This window comes from Stomoxys calcitrans, chromosome 3 (assembly GCF_963082655.1).
Source record: "Stomoxys calcitrans chromosome 3, idStoCalc2.1, whole genome shotgun sequence".
NCBI lineage: Eukaryota > Metazoa > Arthropoda > Insecta > Diptera > Muscidae > Stomoxys > Stomoxys calcitrans.
The window spans coordinates 175,527,916-175,549,232 of NC_081554.1; the positions used below are offsets into that span (position 1 = coordinate 175,527,916).

At 32.8% G+C, this 21,317-nt stretch overlaps 1 protein-coding gene across 1 annotated transcript in view; it reads right to left on the reverse strand.

Moving 5' to 3' along the window:
• Nucleotides 1-21,317, reverse strand: part of LOC106092423 (DNA mismatch repair protein spellchecker 1) — a 51,056-nt gene that overhangs the window by 17,940 nt on the left and 11,799 nt on the right. The gene's annotated exons all lie outside the window — the stretch shown is intronic.

Sequence of the window (21,317 nt, forward strand, 5' to 3'; positions counted from 1 at the left end):
CTTCAATACTGTATACTCAACTCTAAAAATTTTTTCGCATCAAAAATTGAAAATTTTCATAAGGGTTAGCCTTTGCTAAAAAATTGCAAAAAAAATAAAATGTGAAATTTTAAGTAATTTTGTTAATTGTTCGAATCTTCTTCGAATGTCGAATTGCGGAATGCTGGAAAATTTTCGAAATTCGAAAAAATGAAGGAGTTACAGCGTTTTTGGTCTTGAAAACGACCTTGAATTTTTACGCCCAAAAAAATTTGGTTTTACCAATGTTTTTCACAGAAAACCTTACAGTATTGCTTCATCCAGCACATCTACGGAAAGAGTTTTTCCTCACGAATCCAACGGTGTCTGAAAAATTGTGAAGATTGCAAAACTAATGAAGTTACAGCACTTGCAAACTCACATTGGTTTTTTTTGTATTTTCTGGATATGAATTATGCGTTATTGAAGCAATACTCTAAAGTTTTTAAGGAAACAGAAAAAAATATTGCTTCGTCCAGCACCATTACGGAAAGAGATTTTCTTCACGAATCCAACGGTGTCCTCAGAATTTTGAAATTCGCAAAACTAAAGATGTTACAGCAATTTCAAACTGACCTTGAATTTTTTTTGCATTTTTCGGATATTAATTATGAGATTTTGAGCTTGTTTTTTGGAGAAAAAACATAGGAGTTGCACTAATCCGAATTTTTTGCCATAACCTTCAATACTGTATACTCAACTCTAAAAATTTTTTCGCATCAAAAATTGAAAATTTTCATAAGGGTTAGCCTTTGCTAAAAAAATGCAAAAAAAATAAAATGTGAAATTTTAAGTAATTTTGTTAATTGTTCGAATCTTCTTCGAATGTCGAATTGCGGAATGCTGGAAAATTTTCGAAATTCGAAAAAATGAAGGAGTTACAGCGTTTTTGGTCTTGAAAACGACCTTGAATTTTTACGCCCAAGAAATTTGGTTTTACCAATGTTTTTCACAGAAAACCTTACAGTATTGCTTCATCCAGCACATCTACGGAAAGAGTTTTTCCTCACGAATCCAACGGTGTCTGAAAAATTGTGAAGATTGCAAAACTAATGAAGTTACAGCACTTGCAAACTCACATTGGTTTTTTTTGTATTTTCTGGATATGAATTATGCGTTGTTGAAGCAATACTCTAAAGTTTTTAAGGAAACAGAAAATAGTATTGCTTCGTCCAGCACCATTACGGAAAGAGATTTTCTTCACGAATCCAACGGTGTCCTCAGAATTTTGAAATTCGCAAAACTAAAGATGTTACAGCAATTTCAAACTGACCTTGATTTTTTTTTGCATTTTTCGGATATTAATTATGAGATTTTGAACTTGTTTTTTGGAGAAAAAACATAGGAGTTGCACTAATCCGAATTTTTTGCCATAACCTTCAATACTGTATACTCAACTCTAAAAATTTTTTCGCATCAAAAATTGAAAATTTTCATAAGGGTTAGCCTTTGCTAAAAAAATGCAAAAAAAATAAAATGTGAAATTTTAAGTAATTTTGTTAATTGTTCGAATCTTCTTCGAATGTCGAATTGCGGAATGCTGGAAAATTTTCGAAATTCGAAAAAATGAAGGAGTTACAGCGTTTTTGGTCTTGAAAACGACCTTGAATTTTTACGCCCAAGAAATTTGGTTTTACCAATGTTTTTCACAGAAAACCTTACAGTATTGCTTCATCCAGCACATCTACGGAAAGAGTTTTTCCTCACGAATCCAACGGTGTCCTCAGAATTTTGAAATTCGCAAAACTAAAGATGTTACAGCAATTTCAAACTGACCTTGATTTTTTTTGCATTTTTCGGATATTAATTATGAGATTTTGAGCTTGTTTTTTGGAGAAAAAACATAGGAGTTGCACTAATCCGAATTTTTTGCCATAACCTTCAATACTGTATACTCAACTCTAAAAATTTTTTCGCATCAAAAATTGAAAATTTTCATAAGGGTTAGCCTTTGCTAAAAAAAATGCAAAAAAAATAAAATGTGAAATTTTAAGTAATTTTGTTAATTGTTCGAATCTTCTTCGAATGTCGAATTGCGGAATGCTGGAAAATTTTCGAAATTCGAAAAAATGAAGGAGTTACAGCGTTTTTGGTCTTGAAAACGACCTTGAATTTTTACGCCCAAAAAAATTTGGTTTTACCAATGTTTTTCACAGAAAACCTTACAGTATTGCTTCATCCAGCACATCTACGGAAAGAGTTTTTCCTCACGAATCCAACGGTGTCTGAAAAATTGTGAAGATTGCAAAACTAATGAAGTTACAGCACTTGCAAATTTCAGAAAAAACATAGGAGTTGCACTAATCCGAATTTTTTGCCATAACCTTCAATACTGTATACTCAACTCTAAAAATTTTTTCGCATCAAAAATTGAAAATTTTCATAAGGGTTAGCCTTTGCTAAAAAAATGCAAAAAAAATAAAATGTGAAATTTTAAGTAATTTTGTTAATTGTTCGAATCTTCTTCGAATGTCGAATTGCGGAATGCTGGAAAATTTTCGAAATTCGAAAAAATGAAGGAGTTACAGCGTTTTTGGTCTTGAAAACGACCTTGAATTTTTACGCCCAAGAAATTTGGTTTTACCAATGTTTTTCACAGAAAACCTTACAGTATTGCTTCATCCAGCACATCTACGGAAAGAGTTTTTCCTCACGAATCCAACGGTGTCCTCAGAATTTTGAAATTCGCAAAACTAAAGATGTTACAGCAATTTCAAACTGACCTTGATTTTTTTTGCATTTTTCGGATATTAATTATGAGATTTTGAGCTTGTTTTTTGGAGAAAAAACATAGGAGTTGCACTAATCCGAATTTTTTGCCATAACCTTCAATACTGTATACTCAACTCTAAAAATTTTTTCGCATCAAAAATTGAAAATTTTCATAAGGGTTAGCCTTTGCTAAAAAAAATGCAAAAAAAATAAAATGTGAAATTTTAAGTAATTTTGTTAATTGTTCGAATCTTCTTCGAATGTCGAATTGCGGAATGCTGGAAAATTTTCGAAATTCGAAAAAATGAAGGAGTTACAGCGTTTTTGGTCTTGAAAACGACCTTGAATTTTTACGCCCAAAAAAATTTGGTTTTACCAATGTTTTTCACAGAAAACCTTACAGTATTGCTTCATCCAGCACATCTACGGAAAGAGTTTTTCCTCACGAATCCAACGGTGTCTGAAAAATTGTGAAGATTGCAAAACTAATGAAGTTACAGCACTTGCAAACTCACATTGGTTTTTTTTTGTATTTTCTGGATATGAATTATGCGTTATTGAAGCAATACTCTAAAGTTTTTAAGGAAACAGAAAAAAATATTGCTTCGTCCAGCACCATTACGGAAAGAGATTTTCTTCACGAATCCAACGGTGTCCTCAGAATTTTGAAATTCGCAAAACTAAAGATGTTACAGCAATTTCAAACTGACCTTGATTTTTTTTTGCATTTTTCGGATATTAATTATGAGATTTTGAACTTGTTTTTTGGAGAAAAAACATAGGAGTTGCACTAATCCGAATTTTTTGCCATAACCTTCAATACTGTATACTCAACTCTAAAAATTTTTTCGCATCAAAAATTGAAAATTTTCATAAGGGTTAGCCTTTGCTAAAAAAATGCAAAAAAAATAAAATGTGAAATTTTAAGTAATTTTGTTAATTGTTCGAATCTTCTTCGAATGTCGAATTGCGGAATGCTGGAAAATTTTCGAAATTCGAAAAAATGAAGGAGGTACAGCGTTTTTGGTCTTGAAAACGACCTTGAATTTTTACGCCCAAAAAAATTTGGTTTTACCAATGTTTTTCACAGAAAACCTTACAGTATTGCTTCATCCAGCACATCTACGGAAAGAGTTTTTCCTCACGAATCCAACGGTGTCTGAAAAATTGTGAAGATTGCAAAACTAATGAAGTTACAGCACTTGCAAACTCACATTGGTTTTTTTTGTATTTTCTGGATATGAATTATGCGTTATTGAAGCAATACTCTAAAGTTTTTAAGGAAACAGAAAAAAATATTGCTTCGTCCAGCACCATTACGGAAAGAGATTTTCTTCACGAATCCAACGGTGTCCTCAGAATTTTGAAATTCGCAAAACTAAAGATGTTACAGCAATTTCAAACTGACCTTGATTTTTTTTTGCATTTTTCGGATATTAATTATGAGATTTTGAGCTTGTTTTTTGGAGAAAAAACATAGGAGTTGCACTAATCCGAATTTTTTGCCATAACCTTCAATACTGTATACTCAACTCTAAAAATTTTTTCGCATCAAAAATTGAAAATTTTCATAAGGGTTAGCCTTTGCTAAAAAAATGCAAAAAAAATAAAATGTGAAATTTTAAGTAATTTTGTTAATTGTTCGAATCTTCTTCGAATGTCGAATTGCGGAATGCTGGAAAATTTTCGAAATTCGAAAAAATGAAGGAGTTACAGCGTTTTTGGTCTTGAAAACGACCTTGAATTTTTACGCCCAAGAAATTTGGTTTTACCAATGTAAAAAGAGTATTGCTTCGTCCAGCACCATTACGGAAAGAGATTTTCTTCACGAATCCAACGGTGTCCTCAGAATTTTGAAATTCGCAAAACTAAAGATGTTACAGCAATTTCAAACTGACCTTGATTTTTTTTGCATTTTTCGGATATTAATTATGAGATTTTGAGCTTGTTTTTTGGAGAAAAAACATAGGAGTTGCACTAATCCCAATTTTTTGCCATAACCTTCAATACTGTATACTCAACTCTAAAAATTTTTTCGCATCAAAAATTGAAAATTTTCATAAGGGTTAGCCTTTGCTAAAAAAATGCAAAAAAAATAAAATGTGAAATTTTAAGTAATTTTGTTAATTGTTCGAATCTTCTTCGAATGTCGAATTGCGGAATGCTGGAAAATTTTCGAAATTCGAAAAAATGAAGGAGGTACAGCGTTTTTGGTCTTGAAAACGACCTTGAATTTTTACGCCCAAAAAAATTTGGTTTTACCAATGTTTTTCACAGAAAACCTTACAGTATTGCTTCATCCAGCACATCTACGGAAAGAGTTTTTCCTCACGAATCCAACGGTGTCTGAAAAATTGTGAAGATTGCAAAACTAATGAAGTTACAGCACTTGCAAACTCACATTGGTTTTTTTTGTATTTTCTGGATATGAATTATGCGTTATTGAAGCAATACTCTAAAGTTTTTAAGGAAACAGAAAAAAATATTGCTTCGTCCAGCACCATTACGGAAAGAGATTTTCTTCACGAATCCAACGGTGTCCTCAGAATTTTGAAATTCGCAAAACTAAAGATGTTACAGCAATTTCAAACTGACCTTGATTTTTTTTTGCATTTTTCGGATATTAATTATGAGATTTTGAGCTTGTTTTTTGGAGAAAAAACATAGGAGTTGCACTAATCCGAATTTTTTGCCATAACCTTCAATACTGTATACTCAACTCTAAAAATTTTTTCGCATCAAAAATTGAAAATTTTCATAAGGGTTAGCCTTTGCTAAAAAAATGCAAAAAAAATAAAATGTGAAATTTTAAGTAATTTTGTTAATTGTTCGAATCTTCTTCGAATGTCGAATTGCGGAATGCTGGAAAATTTTCGAAATTCGAAAAAATGAAGGAGTTACAGCGTTTTTGGTCTTGAAAACGACCTTGAATTTTTACGCCCAAGAAATTTGGTTTTACCAATGTAAAAAGAGTATTGCTTCGTCCAGCACCATTACGGAAAGAGATTTTCTTCACGAATCCAACGGTGTCCTCAGAATTTTGAAATTCGCAAAACTAAAGATGTTACAGCAATTTCAAACTGACCTTGATTTTTTTTGCATTTTTCGGATATTAATTATGAGATTTTGAGCTTGTTTTTTGGAGAAAAAACATAGGAGTTGCACTAATCCCAATTTTTTGCCATAACCTTCAATACTGTATACTCAACTCTAAAAATTTTTTCGCATCAAAAATTGAAAATTTTCATAAGGGTTAGCCTTTGCTAAAAAAATGCAAAAAAAATAAAATGTGAAATTTTAAGTAATTTTGTTAATTGTTCGAATCTTCTTCGAATGTCGAATTGCGGAATGCTGGAAAATTTTCGAAATTCGAAAAAATTAAGGAGTTACAGCGTTTTTGGTCTTGAAAACGACCTTGAATTTTTACGCCCAAGAAATTTGGTTTTACCAATGTTTTTCACAGAAAACCTCACAGTATTGCTTCATCCAGCACATCTACGGAAAGAGTTTTTCCTCACGAATCCAACGGTGTCTGAAAAATTGTGAAGATTGCAAACCTAATGAAGTTACAGCACTTGCAAACTCACATTGGTTTTTTTTGTATTTTCTGGATATGAATTATGCGTTGTTGAAGCAATACTCTAAAGTTTTTAAGGAAACAGAAAAAAATATTGCTTCGTCCAGCACCATTACGGAAAGAGATTTTCTTCACGAATCCAACGGTGTCCTCAGAATTTTGAAATTCGCAAAACTAAAGATGTTACAGCAATTTCAAACTGACCTTGATTTTTTTTTGCATTTTTCGGATATTAATTATGAGATTTTGAGCTTGTTTTTTGGAGAAAAAACATAGGAGTTGCACTAATCCGAATTTTTTGCCATAACCTTCAATACTGTATACTCAACTCTAAAAATTTTTTCGCATCAAAAATTGAAAATTTTCATAAGGGTTAGCCTTTGCTAAAAAATTGCAAAAAAAATAAAATGTGAAATTTTAAGTAATTTTGTTAATTGTTCGAATCTTCTTCGAATGTCGAATTGCGGAATGCTGGAAAATTTTCGAAATTCGAAAAAATGAAGGAGTTACAGCGTTTTTGGTCTTGAAAACGACCTTGAATTTTTACGCCCAAAAAAATTTGGTTTTACCAATGTTTTTCACAGAAAACCTTACAGTATTGCTTCATCCAGCACATCTACGGAAAGAGTTTTTCCTCACGAATCCAACGGTGTCTGAAAAATTGTGAAGATTGCAAAACTAATGAAGTTACAGCACTTGCAAACTCACATTGGTTTTTTTTGTATTTTCTGGATATGAATTATGCGTTATTGAAGCAATACTCTAAAGTTTTTAAGGAAACAGAAAAAAATATTGCTTCGTCCAGCACCATTACGGAAAGAGATTTTCTTCACGAATCCAACGGTGTCCTCAGAATTTTGAAATTCGCAAAACTAAAGATGTTACAGCAATTTCAAACTGACCTTGATTTTTTTTTGCATTTTTCGGATATTAATTATGAGATTTTGAGCTTGTTTTTTGGAGAAAAAACATAGGAGTTGCACTAATCCGAATTTTTTGCCATAACCTTCAATACTGTATACTCAACTCTAAAAATTTTTTCGCATCAAAAATTGAAAATTTTCATAAGGGTTAGCCTTTGCTAAAAAAATGCAAAAAAAATAAAATGTGAAATTTTAAGTAATTTTGTTAATTGTTCGAATCTTCTTCGAATGTCGAATTGCGGAATGCTGGAAAATTTTCGAAATTCGAAAAAATGAAGGAGTTACAGCGTTTTTGGTCTTGAAAACGACCTTGAATTTTTACGCCCAAGAAATTTGGTTTTACCAATGTTTTTCACAGAAAACCTCACAGTATTGCTTCATCCAGCACATCTACGGAAAGAGTTTTTCCTCACGAATCCAACGGTGTCTGAAAAATTGTGAAGATTGCAAAACTAATGAAGTTACAGCACTTGCAAACTCACATTGGTTTTTTTTGTATTTTCTGGATATGAATTATGCGTTATTGAAGCAATACTCTAAAGTTTTTAAGGAAACAGAAAAAAATATTGCTTCGTCCAGCACCATTACGGAAAGAGATTTTCTTCACGAATCCAACGGTGTCCTCAGAATTTTGAAATTCGCAAAACTAAAGATGTTACAGCAATTTCAAACTGACCTTGATTTTTTTTTGCATTTTTCGGATATTAATTATGAGATTTTGAGCTTGTTTTTTGGAGAAAAAACATAGGAGTTGCACTAATCCGAATTTTTTGCCATAACCTTCAATACTGTATACTCAACTCTAAAAATTTTTTCGCATCAAAAATTGAAAATTTTCATAAGGGTTAGCCTTTGCTAAAAAATTGCAAAAAAAATAAAATGTGAAATTTTAAGTAATTTTGTTAATTGTTCGAATCTTCTTCGAATGTCGAATTGCGGAATGCTGGAAAATTTTCGAAATTCGAAAAAATGAAGGAGTTACAGCGTTTTTGGTCTTGAAAACGACCTTGAATTTTTACGCCCAAAAAAATTTGGTTTTACCAATGTTTTTCACAGAAAACCTTACAGTATTGCTTCATCCAGCACATCTACGGAAAGAGTTTTTCCTCACGAATCCAACGGTGTCTGAAAAATTGTGAAGATTGCAAAACTAATGAAGTTACAGCACTTGCAAACTCACATTGGTTTTTTTTGTATTTTCTGGATATGAATTATGCGTTATTGAAGCAATACTCTAAAGTTTTTAAGGAAACAGAAAAAAATATTGCTTCGTCCAGCACCATTACGGAAAGAGATTTTCTTCACGAATCCAACGGTGTCCTCAGAATTTTGAAATTCGCAAAACTAAAGATGTTACAGCAATTTCAAACTGACCTTGAATTTTTTTTGCATTTTTCGGATATTAATTATGAGATTTTGAGCTTGTTTTTTGGAGAAAAAACATAGGAGTTGCACTAATCCGAATTTTTTGCCATAACCTTCAATACTGTATACTCAACTCTAAAAATTTTTTCGCATCAAAAATTGAAAATTTTCATAAGGGTTAGCCTTTGCTAAAAAAATGCAAAAAAAATAAAATGTGAAATTTTAAGTAATTTTGTTAATTGTTCGAATCTTCTTCGAATGTCGAATTGCGGAATGCTGGAAAATTTTCGAAATTCGAAAAAATGAAGGAGTTACAGCGTTTTTGGTCTTGAAAACGACCTTGAATTTTTACGCCCAAGAAATTTGGTTTTACCAATGTTTTTCACAGAAAACCTTACAGTATTGCTTCATCCAGCACATCTACGGAAAGAGTTTTTCCTCACGAATCCAACGGTGTCTGAAAAATTGTGAAGATTGCAAAACTAATGAAGTTACAGCACTTGCAAACTCACATTGGTTTTTTTTGTATTTTCTGGATATGAATTATGCGTTGTTGAAGCAATACTCTAAAGTTTTTAAGGAAACAGAAAATAGTATTGCTTCGTCCAGCACCATTACGGAAAGAGATTTTCTTCACGAATCCAACGGTGTCCTCAGAATTTTGAAATTCGCAAAACTAAAGATGTTACAGCAATTTCAAACTGACCTTGATTTTTTTTTGCATTTTTCGGATATTAATTATGAGATTTTGAACTTGTTTTTTGGAGAAAAAACATAGGAGTTGCACTAATCCGAATTTTTTGCCATAACCTTCAATACTGTATACTCAACTCTAAAAATTTTTTCGCATCAAAAATTGAAAATTTTCATAAGGGTTAGCCTTTGCTAAAAAAATGCAAAAAAAATAAAATGTGAAATTTTAAGTAATTTTGTTAATTGTTCGAATCTTCTTCGAATGTCGAATTGCGGAATGCTGGAAAATTTTCGAAATTCGAAAAAATGAAGGAGTTACAGCGTTTTTGGTCTTGAAAACGACCTTGAATTTTTACGCCCAAGAAATTTGGTTTTACCAATGTTTTTCACAGAAAACCTTACAGTATTGCTTCATCCAGCACATCTACGGAAAGAGTTTTTCCTCACGAATCCAACGGTGTCCTCAGAATTTTGAAATTCGCAAAACTAAAGATGTTACAGCAATTTCAAACTGACCTTGATTTTTTTTGCATTTTTCGGATATTAATTATGAGATTTTGAGCTTGTTTTTTGGAGAAAAAACATAGGAGTTGCACTAATCCGAATTTTTTGCCATAACCTTCAATACTGTATACTCAACTCTAAAAATTTTTTCGCATCAAAAATTGAAAATTTTCATAAGGGTTAGCCTTTGCTAAAAAAAATGCAAAAAAAATAAAATGTGAAATTTTAAGTAATTTTGTTAATTGTTCGAATCTTCTTCGAATGTCGAATTGCGGAATGCTGGAAAATTTTCGAAATTCGAAAAAATGAAGGAGTTACAGCGTTTTTGGTCTTGAAAACGACCTTGAATTTTTACGCCCAAAAAAATTTGGTTTTACCAATGTTTTTCACAGAAAACCTTACAGTATTGCTTCATCCAGCACATCTACGGAAAGAGTTTTTCCTCACGAATCCAACGGTGTCTGAAAAATTGTGAAGATTGCAAAACTAATGAAGTTACAGCACTTGCAAACTCACATTGGTTTTTTTGTATTTTCTGGATATGAATTATGCGTTATTGAAGCAATACTCTAAAGTTTTTAAGGAAACAGAAAAGAGTATTGCTTCGTCCAGCACCATTACGGAAAGAGATTTTCTTCACGAATCCAACGGTGTCCTCAGAATTTTGAAATTCGCAAAACTAAAGATGTTACAGCAATTTCAAACTGACCTTGATTTTTTTTGCATTTTTCGGATATTAATTATGAGATTTTGAGCTTGTTTTTTGGAGAAAAAACATAGGAGTTGCACTAATCCCAATTTTTTGCCATAACCTTCAATACTGTATACTCAACTCGAAAAATTTTTTCGCATCCAAAATTGAAATTTTTCATAAGGGGTTAGCCTTTGCTAAAAAAATGCAAAAAAAAATAAAATGTGAAAATTTAAGTAATTTTGTTAATTGTTCGAATCTTCTTCGAATGTCGAATTGCGGAATGCTGGAAAATTTTCGAAATTCGAAAAAATGAAGGAGTTACAGCGTTTTTGGTCTTGAAAACGACCTTGAATTTTTACGCCCAAAAAAATTTGGTTTTACCAATGTTTTTCACAGAAAACCTTACAGTATTGCTTCATCCAGCACATCTACGGAAAGAGTTTTTCCTCACGAATCCAACGGTGTCTGAAAAATTGTGAAGATTGCAAAACTAATGAAGTTACAGCACTTGCAAACTCACATTGGTTTTTTTTGTATTTTCTGGATATGAATTATGCGTTATTGAAGCAATACTCTAAAGTTTTTAAGGAAACAGAAAAAAATATTGCTTCGTCCAGCACCATTACGGAAAGAGATTTTCTTCACGAATCCAACGGTGTCCTCAGAATTTTGAAATTCGCAAAACTAAAGATGTTACAGCAATTTCAAACTGACCTTGATTTTTTTTTGCATTTTTCGGATATTAATTATGAGATTTTGAGCTTGTTTTTTGGAGAAAAAACATAGGAGTTGCACTAATCCGAATTTTTTGCCATAACCTTCAATACTGTATACTCAACTCTAAAAATTTTTTCGCATCAAAAATTGAAAATTTTCATAAGGGTTAGCCTTTGCTAAAAAAATGCAAAAAAAATAAAATGTGAAATTTTAAGTAATTTTGTTAATTGTTCGAATCTTCTTCGAATGTCGAATTGCGGAATGCTGGAAAATTTTCGAAATTCGAAAAAATGAAGGAGGTACAGCGTTTTTGGTCTTGAAAACGACCTTGAATTTTTACGCCCAAAAAAATTTGGTTTTACCAATGTTTTTCACAGAAAACCTTACAGTATTGCTTCATCCAGCACATCTACGGAAAGAGTTTTTCCTCACGAATCCAACGGTGTCTGAAAAATTGTGAAGATTGCAAAACTAATGAAGTTACAGCACTTGCAAACTCACATTGGTTTTTTTTGTATTTTCTGGATATGAATTATGCGTTATTGAAGCAATACTCTAAAGTTTTTAAGGAAACAGAAAAAAATATTGCTTCGTCCAGCACCATTACGGAAAGAGATTTTCTTCACGAATCCAACGGTGTCCTCAGAATTTTGAAATTCGCAAAACTAAAGATGTTACAGCAATTTCAAACTGACCTTGATTTTTTTTTGCATTTTTCGGATATTAATTATGAGATTTTGAGCTTGTTTTTTGGAGAAAAAACATAGGAGTTGCACTAATCCGAATTTTTTGCCATAACCTTCAATACTGTATACTCAACTCTAAAAATTTTTTCGCATCAAAAATTGAAAATTTTCATAAGGGTTAGCCTTTGCTAAAAAAATGCAAAAAAAATAAAATGTGAAATTTTAAGTAATTTTGTTAATTGTTCGAATCTTCTTCGAATGTCGAATTGCGGAATGCTGGAAAATTTTCGAAATTCGAAAAAATGAAGGAGTTACAGCGTTTTTGGTCTTGAAAACGACCTTGAATTTTTACGCCCAAGAAATTTGGTTTTACCAATGTTTTTCACAGAAAACCTTACAGTATTGCTTCATCCAGCACATCTACGGAAAGAGTTTTTCCTCACGAATCCAACGGTGTCTGAAAAATTGTGAAGATTGCAAACCTAATGAAGTTACAGCACTTGCAAACTCACATTGGTTTTTTTTGTATTTTCTGGATATGAATTATGCGTTGTTGAAGCAATACTCTAAAGTTTTTAAGGAAACAGAAAAAAATATTGCTTCGTCCAGCACCATTACGGAAAGAGATTTTCTTCACGAATCCAACGGTGTCCTCAGAATTTTGAAATTCGCAAAACTAAAGATGTTACAGCAATTTCAAACTGACCTTGATTTTTTTTTGCATTTTTCGGATATTAATTATGAGATTTTGAGCTTGTTTTTTGGAGAAAAAACATAGGAGTTGCACTAATCCGAATTTTTTGCCATAACCTTCAATACTGTATACTCAACTCTAAAAATTTTTTCGCATCAAAAATTGAAAATTTTCATAAGGGTTAGCCTTTGCTAAAAAAATGCAAAAAAAATAAAATGTGAAATTTTAAGTAATTTTGTTAATTGTTCGAATCTTCTTCGAATGTCGAATTGCGGAATGCTGGAAAATTTTCGAAATTCGAAAAAATGAAGGAGTTACAGCGTTTTTGGTCTTGAAAACGACCTTGAATTTTTACGCCCAAAAAAATTTGGTTTTACCAATGTTTTTCACAGAAAACCTTACAGTATTGCTTCATCCAGCACATCTACGGAAAGAGTTTTTCCTCACGAATCCAACGGTGTCTGAAAAATTGTGAAGATTGCAAAACTAATGAAGTTACAGCACTTGCAAACTCACATTGGTTTTTTTTGTATTTTCTGGATATGAATTATGCGTTATTGAAGCAATACTCTAAAGTTTTTAAGGAAACAGAAAAAAATATTGCTTCGTCCAGCACCATTACGGAAAGAGATTTTCTTCACGAATCCAACGGTGTCCTCAGAATTTTGAAATTGAAAGATGTTACAGCAATTCCAAACTGACCTTGATTTTTTTTTGCATTTTTCGGATATTAATTATGAGATTTTGAGCTTGTTTTTTGGAGAAAAAACATAGGAGTTGCACTAATCCGAATTTTTTGCCATAACCTTTAATACTGTATACTCAACTCTAAAAATTTTTTCGCATCAAAAATTGAAAATTTTCATAAGGGTTAGCCTTTGCTAAAAAAATGCAAAAAAAATAAAATGTGAAATTTTAAGTAATTTTGTTAATTGTTCGAATCTTCTTCGAATGTCGAATTGCGAAATGCTGGAAAATTTTCGAAATTCGAAAAAATGAAGGAGTTACAGCGTTTTTGGTCTTGAAAACGACCTTGAATTTTTACGCCCAAGAAATTTGGTTTTACCAATGTTTTTCACAGAAAACCTTACAGTATTGCTTCATCCAGCACATCTACGGAAAGAGTTTTACCTCACGAATCCAACGGTGTCTGAAAAATTGTGAAGATTGCAAAACTAATGAAGTTACAGCACTTGCAAACTCACATTGTTTTTTTTTTGTATTTTCTGGATATTAATTATGCGTTGTTGAAGCAATACTCTAAAGTTTTTAAGGAAACAGAAAAAAATATTGCTTCGTCCAGCACCATTACGGAAAGAGATTTTCTTCACGAATCCAACGGTGTCCTCAGAATTTTGAAATTGAAAGATGTTACAGCAATTCCAAACTGACCTTGATTTTTTTTTGCATTTTTCGGATATTAATTATGAGATTTTGAGCTTGTTTTTTGGAGAAAAAACATAGGAGTTGCACTAATCAGAATTTTTTGCCATAACATTCAATACTGTATACTCAACTCTAAAAAAATTTTCGCATCAAAAATTGAAAATTTTCATAAGGGTTAGCCTTTGCTAAAAAAATGCAAAAAAAATAAAATGTGAAATTTTAAGTAATTTTGTTAATTGTTCGAATCTTCTTCGAATGTCGAATTGCGGAATGCTGGAAAATTTTCGAAATTCGAAAAAATGAAGGAGTTACAGCGTTTTTGGTCTTGAAAACGACCTTGAATTTTTACGCCCAAGAAATTTGGTTTTACCAATGTTTTTCACAGAAAACCTTACAGTATTGCTTCATCCAGCACATCTACGGAAAGAGTTTTTCCTCACGAATCCAACGGTGTCTGAAAAATTGTGAAGATTGCAAAACTAATGAAGTTACAGCACTTGCAAACTCACATTGGTTTTTTTTGTATTTTCTGGATATGAATTATGCGTTATTGAAGCAATACTCTAAAGTTTTTAAGGAAACAGAAAAGAGTATTGCTTCGTCCAGCACCATTACGGAAAGAGATTTTCTTCACGAATCCAACGGTGTCCTCAGAATTTTGAAATTCGCAAAACTAAAGATGTTACAGCAATTTCAAACTGACCTTGATTTTTTTTGCATTTTTCGGATATTAATTATGAGATTTTGAGCTTGTTTTTTGGAGAAAACACATAGGAGTTGCACTAATCCCAATTTTTTGCCATAACCTTCAATACTGTATACTCAACTCGAAAAATTTTTTCGCATCCAAAATTGAAATTTTTTGCTAAAAAAATGCAAAAAAATAAAATGTGAAAATTTAAGTAATTTTGTTAATTGTTCGAATCTTCTTCGAATGTCGAATTGCGGAATGCTGGAAAATTTTCGAAATTCGAAAAAATGAAGGAGTTACAGCGTTTTTGGTCTTGAAAACGACCTTGAATTTTTACGCCCAAAAAAATTTGGTTTTACCAATGTTTTTCACAGAAAACCTTACAGTATTGCTTCATCCAGCACATCTACGGAAAGAGTTTTTCCTCACGAATCCAACGGTGTCTGAAAAATTGTGAAGATTGCAAAACTAATGAAGTTACAGCACTTGCAAACTCACATTGGTTTTTTTTGTATTTTCTGGATATGAATTATGCGTTATTGAAGCAATACTCTAAAGTTTTTAAGGAAACAGAAAAAAATATTGCTTCGTCCAGCACCATTACGGAAAGAGATTTTCTTCACGAATCCAACGGTGTCCTCAGAATTTTGAAATTCGCAAAACTAAAGATGTTACAGCAATTTCAAACTGACCTTGATTTTTTTTGCATTTTTCGGATATTAATTATGAGATTTTGAGCTTGTTTTTTGGAGAAAAAACATAGGAGTTGCACTAATCCGAATTTTTTGCCATAACCTTCAATACTGTATACTCAACTCTAAAAATTTTTTCGCATCAAAAATTGAAAATTTTCATAAGGGTTAGCCTTTGCTAAAAAAATGCAAAAAAAAATAAAATGTGAAATTTTAAGTAATTTTGTTAATTGTTCGAATCTTCTTCGAATGTCGAATTGCGGAATGCTGCAAAATTTTCGAAATTCGAAAAAATGAAGGAGTTACAGCGTTTTTGGTCTTGAAAACGACCTTGAATTTTTACGCCCAAAAAAATTTGGTTTTACCAATGTTTTTCACAGAAAACCTTACAGTATTGCTTCATCCAGCACATCTACGGAAAGAGTTTTTCCTCACGAATCCAACGGTGTCTGAAAAATTGTGAAGATTGCAAAACTAATGAAGTTACAGCACTTGCAAACTCACATTGGTTTTTTTTGTATTTTCTGGATATGAATTATGCGTTATTGAAGCAATACTCTAAAGTTTTTAAGGAAACAGAAAAGAGTATTGCTTCGTCCAGCACCATTACGGAAAGAGATTTTCTTCACGAATCCAACGGTGTCCTCAGAATTTTGAAATTCGCAAAACTAAACATGTTACAGCAATTTCAAACTGACCTTGATTTTTTTGCATTTTTCGGATATTAATTATGAGATTTTGAGCTTGTTTTTTGGAGAAAAAACATAGGAGTTGCACTAATCCCAATTTTTTGCCATAACCTTCAATACTGTATAATCAACTCGAAAATTTTTTTCGCATCATCAAAAACGACCTTGAATTTTTACGCCCAAAAAAATTTGGTTTTACCAATGTTTTTCACAGAAAACTTTACAGTATTGCTTCATCCAGCACCTCTACGGAAAGAGTTTTTCCTCACGGAATGCTGGAAAATTTTCGAAATTCGAAAAAAATTAAGGAGTTACAGCGTTTTTGGCCTTGAAAACGACCTTGCATTTTTACGCCCAAAAAAATTTGGCTTTACAAAACTAATGAAAAAAGCTTTATTTATTATCCGATTTCTATGAAATAAGAAACAGTGGTTTATTTTAAGCCTTCCGACATCCGACCTAAATATGGCTGCCACATAGACCGATCTCCAGATAAAGGGTCTGAAGGGTCTTATCCGATTTCGCTAAAATTTTAAACAGTTTATAATATCTGACCTAAATATGGTTTAGATCGGACTATATTTAGATATAGCTGTCCGATAATCCGATAAGGGGTCTGAAGCTCATAAAAGCCTTACTTATTACCCGAACTTTATTCAGATATAGCTGCCATATAGACCTGATAAAGGGTCTGAAGTCCATAAAAGCTTTCTTTGAAAGAGTGATTAGTTTTAGGCCTCCCAACATTGGACCCAAATATGGTTTAGATCGGAATGCATTTAAATACAGCTGTCATATAGACTAATATGCCGATTAAGGGTCTGAAGCTCATAAAAGCTTTTTTTATTACCCGGTTTCGTCGAAATTTGAAAAAGTAAGTTGGTCTAAGTCTCCTGGCATCCGACCCACATTGAGTCAGATCAGACTATATGTTGGGTTGCCCAAAAAGTAATTGCGGATTTTTTAAAAGAAAGTAAATGCATTTTTAATAAAACTTAATTAAATATACTTTTTTAACACTTTTTTTCTAAACCAAGCTAAAAGTAACAGCTGATAACTGACAGAAGAAAGAATGCAATTACAGAGTCACAAGGGGTAAAAAAATTGTCATGAAAAATCCGCAATTACTTTTTGGGCAACCCAATAGATATAGCTGTCATATAGACCGATCTTCCAATTTGGGGTCTTAATCCCATATAAAGTAAATTAATTGCCTGAAATTTTACTTCTATATGAGTTCTCGGGACCTGAATAAAGTATGATCGAGACCAGCCACTATTAAGATAAATCCAGTAAGGAAAGGTAAAAGTCTATAGCACTTATATCCAAATGTAGTCAGGCTTTAATTTTGCATACCTATTGAAATATCGAACAGAACCTTCTACGATTTTCTTACGATGGTACGAAAATTGTGGCTTCTACATCCTTAAAAGTCGAAACGCATAAAAGATATATATGGGAGTTTTATCTAAATCTGATTCGATTTTGATGAAATTTTGCACACGCATTGGGATGTCAATTAAAACATCTCATGAAAAATTTTTTAGAGATCGGACCAAAATTGTAGCTACTTCAGCCTTAAAAGACGAAACGCATAAAAGATATAGATGATGAAATTTTTTGCATGTAGTGTGACGTCGATTAAAACATCTGCAAAAATTTTGTAAAGGATGGGACCAAAACTGTGGTTACTACAGCTATAAAAACGCATATCGGATGAAAGATATATAAGGGAGCTATATATAAATTTGATCCGATTCTGATGAAATTTTGCACACATACTACGACGTCAAAAAAAGCACTTCGTGCCAAATTTGGTAATGATCGGACCGCAATTGAGCCTTCTACAGCCTTAAAATACCATATCGGATGAAAGATATATATATGGGAGCTATATATAAATCTGATCCGATTCTCATGCGACTTTTCACACATATTGGGACGTCACACAAAGCACTTCGTGCCAAATTTGGTAAAGATCGGACCAAAATTGTGCCTTCTACAGCCTTAATAGGTAAAATCGGATGAAAGTTATATATGAAAGCTATATCTAAATCTTAACTGATTAAGAAAAAAATTTTCCACACGTATTAGGACGTCACACGAAACATATTATGCTAAATCTGATAAAGATCGGACTAAAATTGTGGTTCCTACAGCTTCAAATGGCATATCGGATGAAAAATATATGGGAGCTTTATATAAATCTGAACCGATTTTCTTACAATTTTGGACACATATTGGGACGTCAAAAAACACTTTGTGCCATATTTTGTAACGATCGGACCAAAATTGCGGCTTCTACAGCTTTAAAGGGGCACATCGGATGATAGGTAATATTAGAGCTATATCTAAATCTGTACCAATTTTTTTCAAAACTTTCGTCCTTGGACAAAAGGAAGACTTATGCAAAATTTTGTGATAATCGGACAACAAATGCGACCTGTACCTTCATTACAAGAATACATGGACAAACAGACAGACGGACCGATGGAACGACGGACATAACTAAATCGAATCAGGAAGTGATTCTAAACCGATCCTTCTGAGCGTAGCAAATAAATGCACAAATCTATAATACCCTGTACCACAGTGGTCGTTTAGGGTATAACTACGTATATAGTAGTGGAGTTACAATAAAATAGGATGATTATTATATCCTTGTTTAATTTGGTCCAGATCAGTCCACATATGAAGATTGTTAGAGGAAGCTGTTATAGTCTTAGCAGCAAGGTTTACTTCTCAAGGTGTTCACAAAATCTTCCTTCTAACGTTAAGGCATCCACGGCTGAGCATTTAAGTAAACCGGTAGCACTCCTAAACAGGGATGGAAGAGTCAGTACTATAATACTTTTTTCAGTACTTTTTCGACGCGAGGAGTAGTACCGTAGTACCCCCGTGACCGATTGAGTACTTTGTCAAGTCAAAGAATTATTTGGACAATTTGGATGTTTTCAGCCTTTTCATCTGTTCTTTTTCACAGTCGAAAACACATGTTTTTCGCGATTACTTTTTTGCAACATGATGACATAATACTTTTATTAAAAATTTGTCATAAGTAATAAGAGAATGTTCTACTGAATGGAACCAGGATGTTTTTGCTTCAAAATATATTATCTAAAACATAATTCGAGTGGGAAAATATCGGCTTATGTCTAGACGTAGACCCAATATACATGGGTCAACTTTTTGATCCTATGTAGACGTAACTATTATCGAAATTTCCATTGAAATTGGCAACGCGAAGTTTTTTGGTTGCTTCCCACATTCACCCTCAATAGGATACCAATGGATCCAGAGGAAGGCTTATAATTTAACCAAATTCACTGAAAATTGTAAAGTACTCTGAAGTCAAAAAACAAGTATAAACATGCTAAGTTTGGCCGGGCCGAATCTTCGGTACCCACCTTCATGGCTTTGGCTAAATATTTACCCTTATCGTATTAACTGTGTTTGCGTTTGAATTATTTTGGTGTCAAGAAGTCACATCAAGTTATCGGTACTTAGGGGGACCTATTTCACCACATTGACCGATTCGGATAAAACTTGATGTTTTAGTCATAAGATGGGGTTTGGGCAAATTTCAGCCAAATCAGATGAAAATTGATGCTTCTGAGGGCTAAAGAAGTCAAATCCGAGGATCGGTTTATATAAGGGCTTGGTATGGATGTTGGAAGTCATAACTCAAGTATTTGTTTTCTAATTCTTATTATTTTGTCTTTTTTTAAAAGAAAGCAAAAGCATTTTTAATAAAACTTTAATCAAATATACTATTTTTACACTTTTTTTCTAAAGCAAGCAAAAAGTAACTGCTGATAACTGACAGAAGAAAGAATGCAATTACAGAGTCACAAGCTGTGAAAAAATTTGTCAACGCCGACTATATGAAAAATCCGCAATTACTTTTTGGGCAACCCAATATATACACCAATTCGAATCATGCTCGGCACGGAATTCATAACAGAGTCTTTGTTCCAAACTTCAGACAAATCGGATGAAAATTAAGGCTTCTAAGAGCTCAAGAAGTAAAATACGGGAATCAGTTTAAAGGGGGCTATATATGTTTATGGATCTATTCGGATCATACTTGGCATGGAGAAACATATCTCAAGTCTTTGTTCCGAATTTCCGCCACATCGTATGAAAATTGAGGATTCTAAGGGCCCAACAAATCAAATCCGGGGATGGGTTTATATGGGGCTTCTAAGGCTTCGAAGAGCTCAAGAAGTAAGGCTTCTTAGAGCTCAAGAAGTAAAATACGGGAATCAGTTTAAAGGGGGCTATATATGTTTATGGATCTATTCGGATCATACTTGGCATGGAGAAACATATCTCAAGTCTTTGTTCCGAATTTCAGCCACATCGTATGAAAATTGAGGATTCTCAGGGCCGGGGATGGGTTTATATGGGGCTATACCTGTTTATAGTCCGATTCGAATCATACTTAGCATAGATGTTGGAACTCATAACTCAGCAAAATAGGGACTCAAGAAGTCAAATCGGTTTATATGGGGGCTGCGTCCAAATCTGAACCGATATTTTCAATCCCCAACGACCTGCATCAACATGAAGTATCTGTGCAAAATTTCTAGTTAGCTAGTAAGACTCAAAATGTTGAGAAGATTCAGAATATATTACCTTTATGGGGTCGCAGGTCAATATTTCGAGGTTTTGAATCCTTACAAATGTTTGATTTATCCACTAGAATATTTTTTTTGGATCGTTATGAAAGTCAGAAAAGTACTCTTTTGGCCCAAAGAATAACTTTTTAGTACCATTTCAAAATTTGTTATTTTCCATCCCTGCTCCTAAAGCAAGCGTTCAGGGCCACATTTATCTTGGAGATGTTTCTTGAAGAAATACATCCGTAAATAGTAACACCATGTGAGATCATGCCGACAGCAAGTGACTTTCATATGTCAACTGCTGTATCAACCTTGATAATAACTTCCTCACGTGCTCATCCCACTGAAGAGTTCTTGTGAATGTCTAACCCAGGAATCTCAAGTGATCCAATATCTTAACAGTATGCTGTCCAAGATCTGCACACATGTTTACGGCAATCGTGAAGTATCTCTGTCATCCCAATTGGAATTACTGCTCCTTTCTCGGTGGCTCAACGCTGTACACAATCGTTAAAATTATTCAATTTATTTACAAATATGTCCTCAGTTCTAGAAGCCACACCAAATATATTATCAGCAAATGTACCAGTGAAGTCCGTCTCTGCCTCATTCTCCAAATTCCTCGAAAAATAGGTTTAATTGACAGTTCTA